The following is a 21,382-nucleotide window of genomic DNA, read 5'->3' as shown; positions in this document are numbered from 1 at the left end:
TCAGGTGCATCCAAGTAGCTAAAGGGCAGTAAGCACAATGTGCATCATAGGTAAATTAGTGGAAGGAATTATTAAGGAAAAGATTCAAAAGCACACAGCATGAACATGAGTTTTACTGAACAGACAGCATGGGTTCAGAAGAGGAATGTCATGTTTTATCAAAATGCTGGAAATCTATGGGGAAGTAACAAAAGGATATGATCAAAGTGGAGCATATGACATTATTTACCTTGACTTTCAGAAAGCATTTGATAAGGTTCCACATGAGAGGTCAGGCATCAAACTAAAAGAAGTGGGAGTTCAGAGAGATGTTTGTAGTTGAGTGCACTATCAGAATTGGCTAATGTTAAAAGTGGTGTTCCATAACCTTAAACGCAAAGGCAGCTGCTATTTTTAATATTTATAAATGATTTGGTTAGGAATATAAGTTACACACTTGTTAAGTTTGCAGATAATACCAAGCTAGGTGGATTGGCAAATAATCTAGAATTCACTGAATCATTACAAAGAGACTTGGACAGCATACAGGCCTGGGCAGATTTTTGGCAGATGAAATTTAATGTAAGTAATTGTAAAGCATTTTATGTAGGAAGTAGAAGTGTTAAGTTTGAATACACATTCAAAGTTCACCTTATGAGAAGGATTTAGGAGTCATAGTGGACTCGACATTATCAGCTGCCAGACAGTGTTCAGAAGCCATTAAGAAGGCTGAAGAATGTGTTACATAGTATGATGTGTAGAGTACAAGTCCAAAGAGTTTGTGCTGAAGCTTTAAAACATACTGGTTAGATCTCACCTGGAGTGCTGTGTACAGTTTTGGTCTCCAGGCTACAAAAAGGACATAGCAGTGCTGGATAAAGTCCAAAGCAGAGAAACTAGGCTGATTCCAGGGATATAGGGGATGTATAATGAAGAAAGACTAAAAGAGCCGAGTCTTTTCAGTCTAAGTAAATGATATAAGGGGAGACATGACTGAAGTGTTTAAAATTTTGAAGGGAATTAGTACAGTGGATCGAGACTGTTATTTTAAAATGAGTTCATCAAGAACATGTGGACACAGTTGGAAACTTGTTAAGGGTAAATTTCACACAAACATTAGGAAGTTTTTCTTTACACAAAGAATAATAGACACTTGGAATAAGCTACCAAGTAGTGTGGTAGACAGTAAGACTTTAGGGACTTTCAAAACTTGACTTGATGTTTTTTTAAGGGGCGGAGTGGTGGCTCTGAGGCTAAGGATCTGTGCTGGTAATCAGAAGGTTGCCGGTTTGAATCCCCGTCACTGCCAAAAAGAGATCCTACTCTGCTGGGTCCTTGAGCAAGACCATTAACCTGAAATTGCTCCAGGGACACTGTACAATGGCTGACCCTGCGCTCTGACCCCAAGGGGTATGCAAAAACTAATAAATTCCTAATACAAGAAATTGTATAAGGCGAAATAAAGAACAAAGAAATAAGTGGATAGGACTAGCGAGCTTTGTTAGGCTGGATGGCCTGTTCTTGTCTAGAGTGTTCTAATATTCTAATGTTCTAATAATGAAAGACATCACCAATAGCAGTATTCTGTAATGTCAGTGCTATGCACTGATAAAAAATGTAGTATATTCAATTTAGCTCATATTTTTAGTTCAGCAGCTGACAATGCTGCATGATATTTTTCTCAGCTTCCTTTTTTTTGGGATCTTTTATTGAATTTATTAAAAGCATATAACATTCTATGCAATCAAGTTGATTTTTCTCAGTTTCTAACTGCACTATCGCCAAGGGGACGAAGGTATAAACCCCCCAGTTCTTCAAATGCTGTCTGTGGGTCATGAAGGAACTTAAAAAGGTAAAACAGGGTCCCAAGACCAAAAAGGTTGAACAACACTGCTCTCAGATTAATTCTGTAATCCAGTAAGGCAGTGAATTTGTTGTCCCACTGTGGCTGATGAAAAAAAAACTCAGCAGTTGCTACCTTTGTTAAAATGATGCTTTTATCAAAGCTTTTATTTCAACTTTGTGAGTGCTAATAAAATCACCTGGAGCAGCATAGTGGCTGATGGAAACTATAGTCCCCAGTATTTGCATAAGGTTGCAGATATGATTAAGGGGGGAGGGATAACTAAATACCTTTCTTACTGGATTATCTGTGCAAAACTGATTATTGTATCCAGACACAAAAACTTGTCACACACAGGTTTTGCCCAAATGTTTTCTTTCTTTTATTTCAACCTCCTTTTTCCCACAAACCACCAGTTCACAACACCCCCTTTATTCCCATCCTGCCTCTTATCTTTTATGAAATCAACTATGTACAAAACTCTTAAAGAAACACAGGGTTCAATTCTGGACATAACATTTTCCCCCCTTTCCCCCTTAACCTTCTGTTACATAGTCACAGAGAGCCAATGTGGGGGAACCCGTGCTCTTTGGGGTCGATAATAACTTTGTGAAGAAGCAGGAAAGGTCTGGGAAGATAACCCCAAAGATGTAGCTTCTGTTAGGAGGCACTGCCAAGTGAGGACTGAAGTCTCCAAAAGTGTAGTGCTGGCTGATGAAGGTGGTGGCACTGCACACATACGATTAGCATGCTAACGTGACCCATCTATATGGAAAGTGGCAGGACCCAGTTGCCTTAGAATTTGAATGGGATCTGACCAGTGAGACTGTAGCTTGTTCTTGCGATTTGCATGCTTTACCCTTACCCAATCTGAAAGAGCCAGTCTGGGTGACTTTGCATGTTTGGCCCTGTCATAATTATGTTTCATTTCATACTGTGACCGTAGTACCTTTTGAGCTGCTGTTGTGGGCATCTGTGCCCCATAACCAGGTTTGGATTTTGGCGCTAGTCACGTTAAAGGCAATTTTAGTTCCCGGCCTATCATTAAAGCAGAAGGGGAGACAGCTGTAGTAGCATGCTGGGAAGCTTGTGTGTGCAGCAGAGTTAGGTGGAGAGCATCATCAAAAATCCTTCCTTCCATTAAATATGCTCTGATGCCCTCTTTCAGTCTACGGTTCAGGCGTTCCACCCCACCATTAGCTTCAGGGTGATACAGTGCTGTTTTGATGTGTTTAATACCATTGTTTTTGAGAAATGAAGTAAACACTACTGATGAAAACTAGGGTCCACTGTCTGTTGTAATAACTCTTGGCAAACCCCACTGACTGAACAGGTGGCTTAGATAGGGAGCGTATGATAGAGTGTGTCATGGTTGAGTTAAGCATGATGGCCTCAGGCCATTTTAAATACAAGTCATGCACAACCTAAAGGTACCTTGCATGAGCTGGAGCCCCATGGAGTTACCCACAAATATCTATTTCTAAGTGTTCCCAAGGGGATTCCGGCCATGCCACAGGTCTCAAAGGAGGTGGTGTGGGCCTCAATGTCTTACCACTCGCTAAGCATGCTGAGCAGTCTTTCACCAGCAGTTCCACATCATGGTCAATGTTTGGCCACCAGACCGTGTTCCTGCAGCATTGTTTTACTTTCACAATCCCCAGATGTGAGTACATGTGGAGTACTCTTGCCCGGAGAGATTCAGGGATTAGGGTTCGGTGGCCCCTTGCTACACATACCTCGTCCCAACAAGAAAGTTCATCTTGCACCCGGTAAAAGGGAAGAAGTGCTGGCTCCACAACTTTTGGGCATCCCTTCACAATATATTTTCGTATCAGACAGAGTAGTTCATCCTCACAGGAGGCCTGATGTAGTTCCTCCATGGCCACTGTGCCCTTAAGTGCCTGCATGTGAATCCAGGCACTCTCCTCCTCTGAGACCACACCCACAGGCAGGGATAAGGAAACAGCCCTAGAAAGTAAATCAGCAACTGTATTTTCATAGCCAGGTGTGAACCGTACTTTAAAGGTATACTGGTTTAACCGATCTGCCCACCACAGTGGCTTGTGATCTGAACCCCCCTTTCCCAGAAGAGTGGTTAACGCCTGGTGATCAGTGCGCAAGGTAAAATGCCGGCCATAAAGATAAATATGCCAACGTTCACAGGCCCACAAGCAAGCCAGTGCTTCTCTCTCTCTCCCACAGAGTACTTCTCTTCAGCTTCTGTGAGGGCACGGGAGGCAAAAGCAACTGGGTGCTCCATGCCATCTACTATTTGGGGTAGAACAGCAACCAATGCCACAGCTGCAGCATCACATGTGACCAGAGTGGGGGCAGCTAGGCTGAGATGAGCAAGTGTCGGTGAAACTGTGAACTGTTGTTTGATGTCATGAATTGCCTGTGTAAAAGCAGCAGCCCAAAGCCATGTAGCATCCTTTTTTAAAATGGCCCTCAATGGTGCTGTTGTGTCAGCATAATGTGGTAGAAAACGAAGGTAGTAATTTGCCATACTCAAAAATGAAGCCAACTCGGTAGATGATTTAGGCTCCGGCAAGGCTAGTATAGCATCCACATTAGACAGCAAGGGCTGGATGCCATTGTGCGTAAGCTTGTGCCCCATAAAGTCAATTTCTGGAGCGCTAAAAAATACACTTTTCAGCATTTAAGGTGGCCTGGCTTTGCTCCAGTCTGTGCCGTACCTGCTGCAAACGAATATCATGTTGTTCTTGTGTGGGGCCATGTACTACAATGTCATCTAGATATATCGACACACCAGGAATGTTTGCCAGTAGCAGTGACATGATCTTTTGGAAACAGCTTGGAGCTGAGCTTAATCCAAAAGCCATCCGTGTGAACCTGAAAACCCCCAAGTGAGAAACAAAAGCACGTCAGATCCCAGCTAGGAGCATGTAATGGCACTTGTAAATAACCCTGTGCCAAGTCCAATTTAGTGAAAACAGCTGAGCCCTGGAACTGCATTTTGAGCTCCTCTGTTGTAGGCAATGGATATTTATCAGGAATTATAGCTTTATTAACTTTCCTCAGATCCACACAAAAGCAAATTTTGGCATTCTTTTTCCGTACCATAACAAAGTTTGATATCCAAGATGAAGCATCAACTGGCTCGATGAGGCTAGCCTCCTGCAACCTTTCCAACTCCGCAGAGACCTCCTCACGTAGTGCCAGCGGAATCCGACAAAGGGGCTGAATCACTGGGGCCATGTCTGGGTTAATTATCGGCTTGTGGACAAAGCCAGTGATGCAGCCAAGACCTGTGAATAAGGCCAGAAACCTCTGTAGCCAGGAGTCCACAACTTGCAAAATTTGGCAACCCTCAAAGTCTGATACTGTAATGCTTAAAGCCCCATGATGTTAGCTCCACCTGTTGTGATGTGGAAAGACACTGCTGAAGTGGTTCTATCTTTGTAACTCACAGTAAAAGTAACTGCACCCAGGACATTTATAGGTGACTGATCATAGCCAGTAAGTTGTACAGCTGCAGGTTTAACAGGCACATGAGAAAAAAACCTGTCAAAAGTGGTTTTATTAATAATAAAAAAAAAGACACTCTAGCACCAGTATCTAGTAGGAGTGGGATTTCCACACCACCTACCACACAGATGCAGTGTTTTAAGAACGGTGTGACCCGTTGCACCCAATTTATAGGTTCTGGCGAGTGAGCACGTGCAGGCTCACGTGCAGTAACAGGTGCGAAAGCTGACCGTGCGTGCCAAATGATTAAGCTCGTTACAGCGGCGGCATCGCTGGCCTTGTGCAGGGCATGTGGGTGCCCTCGTATTATGCTGATTTGACCCACGGTTTGACCAATGTTGCGATGTAGTCGCAGCTGTGACTTTGTGCACAGGAATTTGATTTGAAGTCTCCGCGTGCGCTCCTTGTAACTTTTGCGCATCCGCAACAGCGGTTTCTGTCTGTTTTTCTAGTGACACCGTTTTCTCTAGTGTGAGGTCATCGGATTGAAGCAGTAACCTTGCGCGCAGCAGATTGCAATTGGCTTTCTCTATGATTTGATCGCGGTTCATTTCGTTTTGCTGGGTTCCAAAATTACAATGCTGCGCTAGTTCATGTAAAGCAGAGTCGTACTGAGTAATTGACTCATCCAGCTGCTGTGCTGTTTGACGAAAATGAAAACGATGCATAAGGACACTGCGATCAGAGGTGAAATATGCCGCTAATGCTGCTGCATACGTAGGTGCGTCCGGTTGTAACGTGGAGAAAATGCGCTGTCCCTCTACTCCCAAAGAGTGCAACAACAAAGCCCTCTTCCTAGCATCCGCCATATCCTGAACATCAATGGCTACCAAATATAATTCGAACGAATCAATCCGTCTCTACCAGGGCACTGGAGGCTTTCCTGGGATGGTCAGGGACGGGTTAGGCGGTGGTAACGTGAACTCAGCCATCCTCGTCTGCCAAAATGTTGTATCCAGACACAAAAACTCGTCACACACAAGTTTTGCCCAAACGTTTTCTTTCTTTCATTTCAACCTCCTTTTTCCCCACAAACCACCAGTTCACCACACCCCCTTTATTCCCATCACTGCCCCTTGTCTTTTATGAAATAAACTATGTACAAAACTCTTAAAGAAACACAGGGTTCAATTCTGGACATAACACTGACTATGCTCACATTCACACCACCTGGTAATCACTTCCTAAATGTGTCTTCTTTTAACCTCACCAAACCTTCCTTCTTTCACTTTGCTTCTGTAGGTGGCCTTCATTTGCATAAACTGGCACATCTCATTTCTCCGTGTGATCACTGTCTGCTCTGTTCAATAAAGTACAAACAAATAAACAAACATGGTGCCAGCTAACTTTCTTTTATGTACAACCAGTAACGGTGCACTGCACGATAACGTGTAGTGAAAAAACTTGATTTGGAGCATTCATAGTTTTCATCCTCTTCAAAGTATTGTTACGGTTCCGACAGTTTCCTCATATGACACGAGTCTATAGAAATCGCGTTACTACGAAGTACATTCAGCAAATGCTTTCATTACAACGAAGTGACCTTGAAATGCCTGAATGAATCATCCACAGAGCAGTTAGATCTGTGGTCGCAGCTCAGATGTGCACGTTTGCACAACGATCCCCAAACAGAAACATTGTAAAAAAAATTCTTTCTCGAACTTTCCTCGTACTGTTTTTTTTTTGCTGTTTTTGTTTTCTGTGGTTTTCAGTGATACTTTTGCTTATTGCTTGTCAACATTTGAAAAACATCCATTGGAATTTAACTCATTGTCACCCTCCTATAGAAACGGCAGACTCGAAAAAAACGATAAGAGTGTTAATGTTTGTGATGTGCAATCTGTTGGAATGGCAAATGCAAAGCATATGTCTTTGTTATATGCAAAAAAAGAAGAAAAATCCCAGGTTGCAAACGTATGCGAACTGCTTAATAACTTAATAATAATAGAAATGTTATGTAAATGGTATATAAAACAAATACTTTTTTCCACCATAATTTGCAAATAAATTCTTCAAAAATCAGACAATGTGATTTTCTGGATTTTTTTTTTTTCATTTTATCTCTCATAGTTGAGGTATACCTATGATGAAAATTACAGGCCTCTCTCATCTTTTTAAGTGGGAGAACGTGCACAATTGGTGGCTGACTAAATACTTTTTTGCCCCACTGTATATTAATATATATAATATATATATTGTCGGCATGGTGGCGCAGTGGTAGCGAGTGGTAAGGAGTCCCTGGTTTGCTTCTCGGGTCCTCCCTGTGTGGAGTTTGCATGTTCTCCCCGTGTCTGCGTGGGTTTTCTCTGGGTGCTCTGGTTTCCTCCCACAGTCCAAAGACTTGCAGGTTAGGTGGCGATTCTAAATTGGCCCTAATGTATGTTTGATGTGTGGGTGTGTGTGTGTGTGTGTGTGTCCTGCAGTGGGTTGGCACCCTGCCCGGGATTGGCTCCTGCCTTGCACCCTATGTTGGCTGGGATTGGCTCCAGCAGACCCCATGACCCTGTGTTTGGATCCAACGGGTTGGAAAACGGATGGATGGATATATATTGTCACACGTGTGCAATGGGGGCAGCTTAAAGGCTCAGATAATAGTAGTTTCCCAGCGGAACACAAGAAGGTGCTGTTCACTGACCCCTTATCTCTTCCTCCCTATGCAAACTGGAAAATTGATGTCTTTTACACCCCTGACGACACTTCTGGGGCCTCATGTATAACGCCGTGCGTAGAACTCACACTATAACATGGCGTAAGCACAAAAGCAGGATTGTGCGTACGCACAGAAAAATCCAGATGCAGGAATCTGTGCGCACGCATTCTTTCACGTTCTTCTACTACCCATCCATCCATCCATTTTCCAACCCGCTGAATCCGAACACAGGGTCACGGGGGTCTGCTGGAGCCAATCCCAGCCAACACAGGGCACAAGGCAGGGAACCAATCCTGGGCAGGGTGCCAACCCACCGCAGGACACACACAAACACACCCACACACCAAGCACACACTAGGGCCAATTTAGAATCGCCAATCCACCTAACCTGCATGTCTTTGGACTGTGGGAGGAAACCGGAGCGCCCGGAGGAAACCCACGCAGACACGGGGAGAACATGCAAACTCCACGCAGGGAGGACCCGGGAAGTGAACCCGGATCCCCAGATCTCCCAACTGCGAGGCAGCAGCGCTACCACATAATCCCGATTTGCGTGAAAAGTAACGCACGTGCACGCTCCTTCTGTCCCGCCCCAACTCCTCCCAGAATTACGCCTCTTTGAATATGCAAATCAATATAAATAGCCTTCTGTGAAAAGACAATGGGAAAAGCACGGGAGAAAATATAAGAATTTCAGCGAATACCAAGTGGAGGCAAAGGAAAAACGTACTATTTGTTGGTTTAAACAGTGGTATAATCAACAAAAGGAAGCTGATCGAGTGACAGAGTGTCGGAGAAACTCGAAGGCTCAACTTCACAAAGTCGCACAGTGCCCGAAATAAAAAAGAAATCACATATCAAAGTCGCCGTGAAAAAGCGAGTCGTAGCCCACCGTCTGAGTGTCATATGAAAGCTTATTAGGGTACAGACAAAAAAAAGGCACACAGTGGGGAAAAAAGCACGAAATGTCAACTTTAATCTCGAAATTTCCACTTTAATCACGTACTTTATTTTGCCATTAAAGTAGAACATCATAAACTTCATCTTAAAATCGTTTAATTTACCAGTTTCTCAAATTCCATTGTAACTAAAGTGGCATGTTAAATGCTTTGTTCTGTATTTGATCTTCTATGTGCTCTATGTGTATGAATCACTACCTGCTTTTTAAACGGGCTTTCTCTTTCTCCGACAGGACACATAATCCATTACATTCGTGATATTACAGCTCTCTGAATAATTAAAATACTGAGATGTATACGTGATATCTTTTTCATGATGATAGGAATGAAAGCATGTTATTAAACATGGGAACACGGTGGCGCAGTGCTTGTTCATGTCTCACGCAAGAGGCTTGCTGTGCCATGCGCAACCTTCAATGAAATAATTTATCACAGCAGTACTGTCTCTTTCAAACGTACTAACCTCCAATTCCTGTCCTTACTTTTCTTTCTCCAAAAACTCAATCGCCACACAATAAGCTATGTAATAGACGTGAAGCCATCTGTAAGCTTAGAACTTCGATTCTTCAAAACCTTTAAGGAACATTGAAATATCTTAGTAGTACGTGTTTAATTATTATATCCGTCCATCTTTCCAGTGTCGCGTCAGCACCAGCAAGAATACAGCGCAAGGCAGGAACAATTACTGAACTAGCTAGCGCTACGGCACCGTGTCCTCACATGTTTAATTATTAACAATACAGATTATTTAAATGAAGTTAAAGTTTTATCTGTATAATATAATCAACATGTTTTGCTGCATTTCGTCTTAGAAATGAATACCGTCATCACATGTAAATACGCGCTTTATAAAGTTGCGCAGGTTGTGCGATATTATAACTGTAGTGCAAGTTTACAGTGGGGTAATTGTACTTATAAGTAAACAGTTCTACAAGGAGCACTTAATGGACTGATTTATTGCGTTTAGAGTTCTTGGGATGAAACTGTTTCTAAACCGCGAAGTCCGTACAGGGACTAAAGCGTTTGCTGTAGCTCAGGCAGCATTTGCTTCATGCTGTGTACCGATAATTCTCTTTACAATCAGCTGCTGCTGCGATTTCCCACTCAAATACAGTGATATAAATACTCCGAGTGGTGCAGTGAGAGTAATGTGGAAAAAGATGATCTGCTGTGGCAACCCTTAACGGGATCAGCTGAAAGAAGATGCAGTGAGAGTTACAACGCTAAAGCAGTTATGGTATTTGGAATACTATGGCTATTCCCTGGACCATTATATTGCTACAGGTTAATTACAATCAGATGTATTACACTAATAAACAATATGCAGTTAATTTCAGTGTATTTATAAAGCCGCGCCAGGAATGTGGATTTAGGAAAGAAAGGGTGATCACACAGGAACAGTAGCACTGCTTTGACGCTGGGTGCCGCCAGTCTGCAAAACCGGGCGGATAAATTGCGTACGTCAAGGAATGAGTTACAGTGGAAATGTGCGTGGCTTTACGCCAAGTTTAGGTTTTATACATCGCGATTTGAGCGTGGAAAGGTTCGTACGCAACATTTCTGTGCGTACGCACCGTTTATACATGAGGCCCCTGGTGTTCACCTGCCTGGACCAGCCTCTTCCAGCAGGATGCCTGCCATCTTCAGTAGTCTGTTTTGGTGACTCGCATCTTCAACAACAATTTTCTTTTCTTTCAATGTGTTTATAACTCTCATATTCTTTGAATTGGTTGTTCCATAAGAAATATACTGTATGTTATTTGTCCTTGTGAAGTGGTGTCTCTGCTTCAAATTTACTTGGCCACAAGCTATTAATAATAATCTGTTAAAATGGTGGGGCATCAAGTAGCCTGCCATAGCTCGAGGAGCCATAGTCCGGGGGAAGGAGGATGAAACTTTCTGGGAGGAGTGGTGGAGACACTGACCAAGAGACAAATAAAAAGAAGGAGACAGAGTGTTACTAGCTGTATGCTTGTGCTTATTTCTGTACTTGTGATTGTGGCATGGGAAATGTTTACAGAGAAGAGTTTCTCACAATAAGGTAGAGAAAAGCCAAGCAAAATGACACCTTTTATTGGCTAACTAAAAAGATTACAATATGCAAGCTTTCGAGGCAACTCAGGCCCCTTCTTCAGGCAAGGGGCCTGAGTTGCCTCGAAAGCTTGCATATTGTAATCTTTTTAGTTAGCCAATAAAAGGTGTCATTTTGCTTGGCTTTTCTCTACATTCATAATGGCTAACACGGTACAACACCCTAGTACTCACAATAAGGTAGTGCTTCTGCCACATCACCATGCCTCCACGTTTAATTATTAACAGTATACACTATTTAAATGATGTTAACAATTTATTTGTAAAATATACTATACATACTTTAATGCATTTCATCATAAAAATGATATCAAGAAATCCTCCTAGTATTCTAACAGCACACAGCTGCAAGAGGATAGGTATTGGAAATCTAAATTGACTTAGAAGCCAGTCATTGTCTTGGGACAAGAAGTCAGTATGATCTGCAAATACTCTCTCTCGTAATTTTTCCATTTGCAATGTCTTCTAACAACATTAAATCAGCCATTATAGTTGGAATGGTCTGGCCATTCTGTGCACCATTATATTGTTATAGATTGATTACAATCAAATGCCTTAAATTTGTAAAGAATATTTCAATTAATTTTGGTGTATTTAAGAAAGCCCATGTCATGGATGTTAATATGAAAAGGAAAGTGAAATCACACAGAAATGGTGGCACTGCTTCAACGCTGGGTACCGCACATTTGCAAAACCAAGCAGAAACGTTTGTATGCATGGTGTGACGCTCCTGTGAAAATGTGCATGGCTTTACACCAAGTTTAGTTTTTCTACATATTGAAGTGAGTGTGTAAACGGGCGTATGCAACATTTTGTGCGTGTGCATCATTTATACATGAAGCCCCTGGAAATTGAAACAGATTGATGAATTTAGACAAGCCTGGACTGCAATGCCTTGCTTTGTGTCCTAGTAAATACTAACTTTCTTCAATGTACTGTCACACATGTGTGTTTGGGAGTCAACCTAAGGAACCAGAAGACATTAATTCCACACCAGGCCAGGGGGCGGCGGGTTGCACTAAATCTTTTTTCTCTGAAGACCAGACACGAGAAACTCCACTTGTATCCGATTACGGTCCGATGACATTACTTTCTGTCCTGGCCCCAAGGATGTCACTTCCGGTCCCGGGGTCAAGGACATCACTTCCAGTTCTGCCCCAATGACATTACATCCCTTGAACCACCTTAAAAACCCACCATCCTCCCTACTTGCAGCCAGGTAAAGTATACGGGTGGCTGCCCCAAACCTTTGTTGTGTGTCCAGCTATTAATTTCACAGTGGCGTAATCGGTGGGATGGCCTCCTTAAAGAATAAGGAGACGGACCGAGGAAGAGCCTGGACACACCGTCCAAACATCCAACCACTAAGGAAACAGGTGGGAGATTACTGTTCCTGCTCTCCCGCCATGGAGTCGGTTGATTTAGGTAGAGGGAACCCGAGGTGTGCTTCGACCCAAGGGTCTGTTAAGGAACCCTGAGCATGTGGACCAAGGGCCTACGGACTAGGGCTGCACTCAGAAGGGAACACACAGGGTGAACAGACTGCTCCACAAGCCCCCACAAAGGGAAAGACCCTTGACAAAGGTGGGAGTGCCCCAGGCTAGCAGGCAAGGAGAGTGATGCAGTGCGAGTTCAATTCCCCAACTGCTGACTGGAATGTAATAACACTCGACAAATAGTTGAGCAGGTAGCATGTGCACTACTATTCCGAACCCTTCCGGCCAATCTCGCCCAGCCAATTAGGAGCATGGCCTCATTAATTGATATCTTACAGGCAATAAGGATGGAGACATACACAGGGGAACCAGAAAGGGACCCCTGTGAACCCAGACAATCTTAAGTCCCTTCCTCAGTGCCCCATCGTCACCCTACAGAGCAAACCCCGGACCTTCTGGCTTGCAGCAGCCGTCTTCCTATGGTGAGCAAAGGGTCTGCGGAGGCACAGAGAGGGGGAGGTGTTGTGCTCTTGCTAACCCTGTGGCTTTCTCACATACAGGAGAGGTGTGGAACAGAATTAAAATACCAGCAATATTTGATTCTGGCAGTAACATATCCATTGTTGCCCTCTAGTATAACCTGTGTACATGGGGACGTCCACCAGTATAAGTTCGCCTCGTGCTTTGTCAGTTATAACGGGATGGTGAAAACACTGGCAGTAGCTGTCATGGAAAGATCCTTTAGTCCCGGGAGAGACTGGTTGAACAGTAAAAGCTTCATAACACTCACCACCTCTAAACAACCGTTTGGCCTAGTGATGGTCCCTGAGACGGCATCCCTGGCTGACTCCATGCCATGTTTACAGCCGGAGGGGAGATGGAGTGTTGCCTCTAATAATGACGTTGAAACTCCCAGACCGTTGCGTGCTGATACGTCAAGCCCAGACACCGTGGCGACACAGGATGAAACCATACCCCTTGAGGATGCCTCCGACCCTCTCTCCCAACTGCATGCCGCAGAGTCCTCATTTTGTGTTGAATAATGACCTCTTATATCGGGTAGCTGAACACGAGGAGGAGGTGCGGTCACTGTTGCTAGTCCCACAGACTTACCAGTGGCAAGTCTGTGAGCTAGCACATACCCACCTCCGCCGAGCCCATTTGGGACCTAAAAAGACTCTGGAGAGTATCAAGCTCTGATTTTTTTGTCCAGAAATAAATTAGAAGGTCTGCCACTTTTGCATATCCTGTCCAGAATGTCAACTGCGGCAGATTCCCAGAAAGGACAGTGCTCTTCTCATTCCTCTACCCCTGATTGATGTCCCATTCAAACTTGTCAGGTCGACCTGGCGGGACCCCTAGAACCCTCAGCCAGGGGCCATAAAGGTATTGAGTGAAAACCCGGGGTGGACCTCACTGGTTGCACACGACATAGTGACTGAACCCGGGGTAATAGTCCAAGAACACCCATTTCACCTCTCTGAGGCAAAAAGAGCAGAAGTGGAGCTGGAGATCAAATGAATGCTGGAACTAGGTGTGATAGAAGAGAGTCATAGTCCCTGGCCCAGTCCTATAGCATTGGTCGGAAAGTCTGACGGGAGTTGGAGGTTTTGCAATGACTTCCGTTGGCTTAACCAGGTCTCACTATTCGACGATTACCCAGTGCCATGTGTGGATGACCTCCTCGAGCAGCTAGGACTCTCTAAATTCTTGACCACCCTCGATATGACAAAGGGATACTGGCAGGTTCCCTCAACAGATTCCACAAAGGAGAAGATTGCGTTTAGCCCCCCTAGTGGACACTAGTAGTATTGCGTCCTTCTATTTGGGTTTCATGGGGCCTCCATGACCTTCCAGCGTCTGGTGGACAAAGTGCTCCGACCCCATAGTGCTGCTTACCTGGATGATGTCATTATCTATTCCAGCACATGTAGGGAACACCTACAGCAGGTACAAGCAGTATTGTGGACACTAAGTGAGGCCAGCTTACAAATTAACCCATAGAAATGCTGCTTTGGGTTAACAGATGCCAAATATTTATGCTACCTAGTAGGCCAGGGTACTGTATGACCACAGTGTTCGAAAGTTGATGCCATATTGAAACGGCCCTATCCGAAGACCAAGCGGCAAGTCCAAGCCTTTCTTGGACTAGTGGGTACCATCACCATTTTGTACCCCATTTTTCTAACAGAGTAGCACCCTTGACGAACCTCACAAAGAAGAAGTGCCCGAATCATGCGGTATGGGATGCTAAATTGGAAGCTGCATTTAATGACTTGAAGCAGGCCCTCACGTCAGCTCCAGTATTGAAAACTACTGACTTTTCTTTACCTTTTATCCTCCAGATGGACGCTTCGGACATAGGTCTTGGCGGTGCGCTGAGGCAAAGTGTTGATGGAGTTGAACAACCCGTCATATACCTTAGCCAGAAACGGTTAGCCTGCAAAACCAGGTATGCGGCAGTGGAGCGGGAAGCCCTAGCGATTAAATGGGCAATCACCCAGCTGAGGTACTACCTCTTAGGCCATGGTGACAGACCATGCACCTCTACAGTGGATGGCCTTGCGTAAGGAGTCAAACCCATGGGTCACAAGGTGGTTCTTGGACCTCCAGCCATACAAATGTTCGGTCCTTTACCATCGGAGTAACCTGCAAGACAATATTGATGATGTTTCTAGGTGTCACGACCTCTCAAAAAGGTACGCCCAACCCGATGGGTCTGGGCTAAGGTGGGCATGTCACACATGTGTTTTTGGGAGTCATCTAATGACACCAGAAGATGCTAATCCCAATATATTTTTTTTTTTTCTTAATATTTTTATTTTATTAATTTTCATTGTAATCATTCCATACAAACAGATCAATTTATAACCCAACAAATTTGAAGACAAATCAAACCCCACCCCTGAGAAGGAGAGCTTAGCTAAAGGAAAATTGCTTTAGGCTTTTTAATAAGGTAACATTAAACAAAAGAAAGGGAGAAGTAAATATCTATGTAAATAAGAGATGGAGAAGGGAGTTAAATGCAATAATAGTTATTTCTCTTATTCTAAAATAATAATAATAATAATAATAATACATTTTATTTATATTGCACTTTATATTTTAGCAATCCCAAAGTGCTAAAATAATATTGATTAAATCCTGCCATGTTTTGAAAAAATGTTGTACAGATCCTCTAACTGAAAATTTGATTTTTTCCAATTTCAAATAATATAAAACATCAGTTTCCCACTGACTTATAAGAGGAGAATTAGGATTCTTCCAATTTAACAAAATAAGTCTGCGTGCCAAAAGTGTAGTGAATACAATCACAGTTTGCTTGTCCTTCTCCAATTCAAGTCCATCTGCAAGAACACAGAACACAGCTGTTAATGGGTTAGGAAGGATTATGATACCAAGGCTGTCTGAGAGGCACTTAAAAGTTTTTGTCCAAAATGATGTTAGTTTAGTGCAGGCCCAAAACATGTGACCCAGTGAGGCAGGAGCTTGGTTGCAGCGCTCGCAGGTTAGATCCTGCCCTGGAAACATTTTGGACAGTTTTAAGCGAGACAGATGGGCTCGATATATAATTTTTAGTTGAATAATTCTATGCTTTGCGCATATAGAACTCGAGTGAATTCTCTGCTTTGCTACCTTCCACTCCTTTTCTGATATATTGATTAAGAGATCTTCTTCCCAATGTCCTCTTGGATCTTTGAAAGGTAGGGACTCTAATAAGATTTTATATATTGCGGAAATAGTGTTTGTTTCCTCGAAATTGAGCAGTATTTTTTCCAGCATTGTGGAGGGTGCAAGGTGGGGGAAATCGGGCAATTTCTGTTTAACAAAATTTCTAATTTGAAGATAGTAAAAGAAATGTGTAGCTGGGAGGTTGAATTTTGAACATAATTGTTCAAAAGATGTAAATATGTTGTCTATATAAAGATCTCTGAGCATTTTAATCCCCAAACTTTTCCAGGTATTAAAAACTGGATATACTTGCGAAGGTTGAAAGAGGTGGTTCTCTTGCAGAGGTGCCACTGATAAAAGATTTTCCATCTTAAAATGCTTTCTAATTTGGTTCCATATTCTGAGTGAGTAAAACACAATTGGGTTATTAGTATATTTGCGATAACTTTCATTTATTGGAGAGCAGAGCAGGGAATATGAAGAAGTACTACAGGATTTTACTTCTATTGCGGACCAAGCCTGTGTATGTTCATTTATTTGTGTCCAGGTTTTTATGGCTTGTATTTTTGCTGCCCAGTAATAAAACTGAAAATTAGGTAAAGCCATGCCACCTTCTGCCTGAGGTCTTTGTAGGGTCGCTCTTCGGATACGTGGGTGTTTTGAGTTCCAAATGAATGAGGTTATTATTGAATCTAACGGTTTAAAAAACGATTTATTGATATATATTGGAATGTTTTGAAATAAAAAGAGAAGTTTAGGAAGGATATTCATCTTAACAATGTTAATTCTTCCGGCTAGAGTGAGATGAAGGGTTGACCATCTATGCAAGTCTTGCTTAATTTTTTCCATACAGACGCCAAAATTTTGTTGATAAAGAGCTTTATGTTTACTTGTGATATTTACCCCTAGGTATTTAAACTGATCTGCTATTGTAAAAGGTAGGGTGTCTAATCTAATATTATATGTTTGTGAATTCACTGGAAAGAGTATGCTTTTATTCAGATTAATTCTAAGACCAGATATCTTTTGAAATTCTGTTAGTGCTGTTAAAACAGCGGGGACAGTGTTTTCTGGGTCTGATATATATATAAGACCATGTCATCTGCATATAGAGAAATTTTCTGTTCCAGTCCTTCTCTGACAATCCCCTTTATCTGATAAGAATTTCGGCAGTGAACCGCCAGTGGTTCAATAGCGATTGCAAACAACAGTGGCGACAACGGACGTCCTTGTCTGGTACCACGTTCTAGTTTAAAGTAGTCTGAGCAAATGTTATTAATACAGTTCTCGTCTGCCAATAAAATAGGGTTAAGACGCCATCTGCGAGGTGAGTGTGAGGGGCTTATTGATTTTAGCTCCAAGACTAGAGGGGCATGGTCAGAGATAACAATTGGGTCATATTTGCATGATTTAATTGTAGGCAGGAAATTATTATCTATAAAAAAATAATCAATTCTTGAGTAGCTATAATGCACTGGCGAGTAGAACGAATATGTTCTTGAGTTTGGGTTAAGAAACCTCCAGGGGTCTGATAAGTTGTGATCATTCAAAAACTATGTAATTATCTTTGCAGTATTAGATGTCGTCCCCCCTGTCACAGGAGTCCTATCTAAGAGTGGATTTAAAACACAATTAAAGTCCCCAGCCATTATAATTTTATGAGTGTTCACATTGGGAATGGATGCAAATAGATTTTGCATGAATTCCTTATCATCAACATTGGGTGCATAAACATTTATCAAAATCATTTTACTGTTATATAAGTTGCCCATGACCATCACATATCTCCCTTCAGGGTCCGACACTACATCTGATGCTACAAATGGAACTGTTCTATGTATGAGAATTCCCACCCCTCTAGCTTTCTTTATAAAGCTAGAATGGAACATTTGGCCAGTCCAGTCTTTTTGTAATCTGAACTGATCCTTGGTTAGTAACTGGGTCTCCTGTAGAAATACTATTTTAGCGTTTAAGCCTGTTAGGTGAGAGCATACTTTCTTTCTCTTTAATTCGTGATTCAGGCCTTTAACATTCCAGATCACAAAGTTAACTGTCCCATCATGGAGACATTGATTCTGAGTTTTTAATGTCATTTATAGTTTTAATTGGTAATATGGCAGTTTTAATCTTATTGACCACAGTATAACAAGGAAACCCATGAAAGCACTCTTTGGTATTACTAGTGTCACAAAAGCCACAAAGAACAAGGCAAGGCAAGGTTTGGGGCAGCCACCCATATAATTGGTATCCTGGCTGCAAAGTCGTGAGTATGTTACACAGCACTGATGTGCACTAAACCAAGTCCAAAAAAGAACTGAGGGAATAGGGAAAAGGTGGAGGCTTTTAAAGGGGAAGACAGGAAGTGAGGTCAAAGGGGTCGGGCTCATGAGGGTCTTCAACCATAGGCTCGAGCCCGGACGTGACATCACAGGTCTTCTTCCATAGGCTCGGACCCAGAAGTGATGTCAAGAGGGCCAGGTGGAATCTCTCGGGAATGGTCTGCAGGAAAGGGAGAAAAAGAGTCAGTGCACTCTGCCACATCCTGGTCTGATTCGGAATTGCCCTTACTCAAGCCCTTTAGCTACCTCCCATGTGTACGTGTTTGACACTAGTACACTTACCTGGCGCAATTACAGACAGTCAGCATAGCATCTCCATTGGGTCTGTCCAAGCAACCACTGCCTCTATGACTTATAAATGAGGCCAGGGTTTTGTGTTAGGTCCATTTATCCATTTATAGGCCTCTCCTTGGCAAAATAATGTGCTAAGGGTTAAAATCCATTTCCTTGAAGATGACACATGTGGTAACATCAAAATAAAACTTTCCTCCACATTATCATTGACATCAACATTAACATTGCATTGATTAACTTTGTAAATGAAAATTTTACCTGAATGAAAATAAAAAAAAAAAACTTTTAAAGTTTAATTGGGAAAAAATAAGGAGGTTCTAATTGGTGCTCCAGCTACTGGTTCCCTTTATGTATCGTATTATGAAATCTTATACAGAAATCCGTCTGTTTCGAGAGATGGACATTTGACATGAAACTCCGTTAGCCGCAGTGTTATTCTTCCTTTTTAAAAAAAAAAAAAAAAAAAAAAAAGAGGTATCCTGTATTTACTCAACCTGAAGTACTGTATTACAGCAAATGTATATAGATCCAAGCATGACAGGCAATAAAGAAAAAAAAAGAAAAAGGAAAACTGCTCAGAAAGAAATGGAATAGACAGCTAAAGCTTCATCTAAGTCTATAGAGGTCTCAAGATGAAGTTCAGGACCTGGCAGAGACCGACTTGGAACACATAGGCGAAACAATGGATCTCCTGGGACCTGACACCGCAGCATTGCCTCCATCCGAGAGTGACAGTGGGAGTGAAAATGCAAGTGAGCCCGGTCAGGAGACCTCATCGATTCCTGAAGGTTCATTAGAACTGAAAAAGGCCTCAGTTTTCGTGTAGCCAGCTACACATCGCAAGCCAGCAGCATCAACTCCGACTAGGCTTGCTACTCCACCTGCAGAACACAGAGAAGACTGAAACAAACAGTCCGAGCCGAAGGTAATGATCGCCGCATTAACTACCACATTTAGAGATGACATAAATGAGATAAAGAGCAATATATTGAAGATTAAAAAGAAAATAAGAACAAAACAATGAAAGGATGATGAAAGATATAAAGGACATAAACATGACAAATGAGAAGCTGTTTCAGGATATTAATATACTTGGAGAAATGTTTAAGTAATCACTTTGAGGCAACCTTTAAAGCTATGCTAGAAAAAATGCAGGAAAAAATAGAGGAATATGCGAGTAAGTCTGAAAATAAATTTAGAGCACTTGATGTTCAGCTTGAAGAAGTTAAGCAAGGGTTCACACCACGTATTGAGATAGTCGAAAAATGGCTTCTGCTGCTGACGGAAAAGCAACGGCTACTAAATCTGAAAGCAAAGTGCTTAGAGACAGACTAGCTATGCTGGAAGATGGATATAGAAGAAATAATATCACACATACGTGGATTGAACGCCTCAAAACCTAGAAGCTTCATTGTACGCTTCAATGAATTACAGTCAAAAGACTAATCTGATGTCACCTCTCAGACTGAAACAAGAGATTATATTTGAAAATAACCGTATTTGCATTTTCCCTGATTTTTCACCTTCAACAGCTGCTAAACATGCTGCATTTTACAGAATTAAAACAGCATTTATGCAAAGCTGAAATCAGATACAGCCTCATCTATCCTGCTGAACTGAGAGTAGATATTCAAGGCAAGTTGTCCTGGCAAGGCAAAGAAGACTTTACCTGAAATCTGGCCTATTTGCAGTGAGACTTTTGCCGTAATTATACATTTTATTACATATTTTATTTCCTTTCCTGCTATTTTAACATTTTAATTACAATTATAATTATAATTGTATATATGTGTGTGTGTGTATGCATGTATATGTTGTCACACACATGTGCATGGGAGGCAGCTAAAGGGTCCAAATAGTGACAATTTCATGCTTGACTAGGGGGTGGCAAGGTGCATTGACTTTTTCTCTCAATCCTCTGGAGACCATTCATAGGAAATTCCACAGGGTTCCAGCACCTGTGATGATGTCACTGCCTGTCCCAATGACCTCACTTCCATCACACTTTAAAGCCACAATCTTTGCCACATGTCTTCAGTTCTGTTTTGAAGTTTGAACCAGACAGAACTCTTTAAAATGTAATTACCTTTGCAGCCAGGGCATAATATACGGGTGGCTGCCCCAAACCTTTTTTATGTCTCCTGTCCATTCTTGTGTCAATATATATTTGCATATATGTGTGTGTATATGTGTGCATATGTATATGAATGCTTATGTGTGTATATGTATATTGTGATAAAAACACAGACCAGACATCATAAAAAGGTTTGGGGCAGCCACCCATATAATATCCTTGGCTGCAAAAGGTTTTTAAATTGACAGAGATATTCGCAATACTGAGTCCAAAATAGAACTGATTTCTTGGTGGTAAGATGGCGGCTTTAAAGGCCCATATAGGAAGTGACGTCATCGAGGGCCCCAGACCCAGAAGTAACGTCATGGAGGGCCCCGAACCCGGAAGTGACGTCATCGAAGGGCCGGACCCAGAAGTGACATCTTCTGGAGGTGCTGGAACCTGGCAGGATTTCTCGGAAACGGTCTGCAGGGAACTGAGAAAGACAGTTAGTGCACCCTGCTGCCCCCTGGTTGGATGTGGTATTGCCATTACTTAAGCCCTTCAGCTGCTTCCT

Source organism: Erpetoichthys calabaricus, chromosome 14 (genome assembly GCF_900747795.2).
Source record: "Erpetoichthys calabaricus chromosome 14, fErpCal1.3, whole genome shotgun sequence".
In the NCBI taxonomy this organism is placed as follows: domain Eukaryota; kingdom Metazoa; phylum Chordata; class Cladistia; order Polypteriformes; family Polypteridae; genus Erpetoichthys; species Erpetoichthys calabaricus.
Note: the sequence above shows the minus strand (reverse complement) of the source record.